The sequence below is a fragment of the Pteropus alecto genome, unplaced genomic scaffold (genome assembly GCF_000325575.1).
Source record: "Pteropus alecto unplaced genomic scaffold, ASM32557v1 scaffold106, whole genome shotgun sequence".
NCBI classification, from domain to species: domain Eukaryota; kingdom Metazoa; phylum Chordata; class Mammalia; order Chiroptera; family Pteropodidae; genus Pteropus; species Pteropus alecto.
This window is the reverse complement of record NW_006442103.1, coordinates 12,727,959-12,731,270: the sequence shown is the minus strand read 5'-3', so window position 1 is coordinate 12,731,270 and position 3,312 is coordinate 12,727,959. Positions and strand designations below refer to the sequence as shown.

Below are 3,312 nucleotides of genomic sequence, written 5' to 3'. Positions count from 1 at the left end.
CAAGAGCAAACCTTCAGAACCATCAATAGAAACGATACATGGTTAATTTTCAAAGTTACTTTTGCAGCCTTGGTGTGTTCGAGAATGTTAAGAGATTCAAAATTTCAAGTCACAAGCTTCTATGGACTGAATCATGTCTCTCCTCTCCACTCCACATTTATATGGTAAAACTCTAACCCCCGCCCCGTGTGACTGTGTTTGGAGATAAGACCAATAAGGAGGTGACTGAGCTTAAATGTGGTCACAAGGGTGGGGCCCCAATGCAATAAGATCGGTGGCCTCTGAAGAGAGACCGCCCTTTGCCTCTCCACAGCAAGGGGGAGGCAGTCCACCAGCCAGGAAGAGAGTGAGCTCGCACCAGAAACTGCCTGCTGCTGGCGACCTGGCTTCAAACTTCTAGTCTCTCAAACTGTGAGAAAATACATTTTTGTTGTTTAAACTGCCCAGTCTATGGTATTTTGTTATGGCAGCAGAGCTGGCTAGGACATACACAGCCAAAGTGATCCTTTAAAACAAACAAACAAACAAAAACAGCGAGATCTAGTCACTCTTTGCTCAATACTGCACTGTATCCCCATTATGCCCAGAGTAAAAACCATTGTTCTGCCACGGCCAGCAGGCCCACCATCGTCTAGTTACTGGTCTGATCTCATTTATCACCCTCTCTACCCACCCACTCGACTCCAAATGACCCAGGTATTCAGATGGTCCTTTCAACGTGTCAGGCATCCTCCTGCCTCAATCCTCCCTCTGCCCAGAGTGCTCATCCCTCATTCATCCAGGCATGACTCATTCCCTCACCTCCATTTGACATTGGCTCAGATGTCACTTCAAGATGAACTGTACCTTCCTATCTAAAAATACAACATATCAACTCCTAAACCTCCTTCCCCTGCTCTATATCTCTTTGTCCACGGCATTTGTCACTTTCTTACTCACTCTATAATTTACTTCTTGTGTCTATTCTTTGTCTGTCTCTCCCCTAGCGTTTAAGCTCCAGGAATCTTTGTTTTGGTCCAGTTTGTCCCTGATGCCTAGAATCCAGCACCTACTCAGAGTAGGGTCTCAATAAATACTTGTTTGCCCGAGTACTTTCCCTTTCCAGTTTTTTCAGATATATTAACTATACTAGGTAATTTAAGCTGAATTTTTAAAATAATTCAATCTTTGTAATAATCCTATGAGGTAGCTGTCATCACATCCCTATTTATTAATGAGTCAGAAAGATTACTTCAGTCACCCACAGTTTCTCAACATCAAGTACGAATAAAAAACTCAGATATTTTTACTCCACATCTAATAGCCTTTCCTATGCCGAGGTGGTCATTTTAAGATGTTTTCACAGTGGAATAAAATGTAAAAATATTCAGATGAAGAAATCGTGATCTCCACTGCAACAGCCTCAGAATTGTTCAAATGAAAAGGACTGACCCTGGTCAGTGTCAACAAAGAATGTAAACACGTGAGAACCCTCATACACTGCTGACGATTATGCGAACTGGTTCAACCACTTTGGCCAACTGGCGTTTCTACAGAAGTTACCAAATGTATACCCTAGTATCTATCAGTTCTACTCCAAAAATGAGGACTTAGGTTCTCCAAAAAAAGACTTTAAGAATTATTTGTAATAGCTCCAAACTGGAAACAACCCAAGTGTCCAGTAAGATTAGAATGGCTTCATCAATCCTGGTACATTCTTAGAATACTACATGGCAATGTAAGAAAAAAAAACTAACCTGTATACAGCAAAATGGATGAATGTCACAGCCATAATTTTAAACAAAAGAAGCCAGACACAAAAGTACATACTATGATTCCATTGATACAAATTTTAAGAATGGCCAAAACTAATAAATGGTGATTAAAGTCAGAATAATGATTATCTCTGAGGAAGTACTGAGTGAAGGGGGCACAAAGACCTTCTAGAGTCTAGAGAATATGTTCTATATCTTGATCTGGATAGTGCTTTAAAGGGTATAAACAGGTATTAGGGTATAAAGGGTATTAGTTTCTGATTAGAAAGTAATCTAGCTGAACGCAATAAGGTTATACACTTTACCATGTAAATTGCATGTCAGTAAATAAGTTTTTTAATAAAAAGTTTCTATCAATAAGTAATGTGCAATTCAATAAATCATTATACAACAAAGGGTTTGCCATCTGAAAAAAATTAATGTTGATCCTTGATCTCTACCGCATTCCTTACTTGAAAATTTTAGGTGATCAAACATTTCAATATAAAAACTCCAAAGAGTACTAGAATAAAAAGATGGTAGAATTGTTTTATAATATTGGAGGAAGGCCTTCCTTATCAAAGGATAGTCTTAAAATTATTAAATTTGACTACAAAAATATTTAAATGTATACATGACAAAATAATTACCATAAACAAAGTTTAAAACAAATGACCGTCTTGGAATATAAAATTTGTTGACAAGGCAAATTTCCTTCTTTTAAAAAAAATTCTTATAAATTAGTAAGGCAGCAAAACACAATATAGTCCAGTGGAAAGATAGCCTAAGTTAAATTACAGGAAAAAAAGACTTTAAAAATATAAAAAGATTTTTAAAATCAATGTAATTTTTAAGCAAAAATAAAATTCCATTTTTTACCTAACAGATTAAGAATGGAAAAGTTTGATAATATATTACGTTGTTGAGACGGGACTATAAATGGGTATACTTCTGTGGTGGGTAATATACTAGAATCGAAATTTAAAAGTTTCCAATACAGTTCCACTCCTAGGCATTCTCAAAGACTTATGTGCTAGCAAGTACTTTGCAGCATTGTATGTAGTAACGCCTAGAAGAGAGAGGCTGCTTAAATGAAGTGCGATATGTACATTCGACAAATGCTGTGCAGAATGAGGTAGAGCTTCATGTGCTGATATAGAAAGATCCCCAAGACAGATCTTTAAAGGTACAGATGTGTTGTAGAAGGTCCTGGGTTCACACTCCAGAGGAGCTACAGACCACAGTCTACAGCCATGCCACCCTGAACAAGCCCAATGTCTGATCTTGGAAGCTAAGCAGGGTTGGGCTTGGTTAGTACTTGGATGGGAAACCACCTAGGAAGACCAGGTGCTGTAGGCATAAATAATAATAAATAAAGGTACAGATGTGTTTGCTCCTTTTTGGATTTAAAAGGTGTGGTGGAGGATGGATATTTACATACACATATGCATGCCTGTCTCCTCTGGAGGAGCTACCGGAACTATTGGCTGTGGTTATCTCCGGGCAGTGTGGCTAGGACACTGAAAGGGAGAAATGCTTTTCACTAAATACCCTTTTGCACCGTGAATGACTGTTTTTA

General features: G+C 38.2%; 1 pseudogene; it reads left to right on the top strand.

The window, feature by feature from the left end:
* Positions 1 to 2,976: 2,976 nt before the first annotated feature.
* Positions 2,977 to 3,092, top strand: LOC112469084 (annotated as a pseudogene).
* The last annotated feature ends 220 nt before the right edge of the window (positions 3,093 to 3,312 follow it).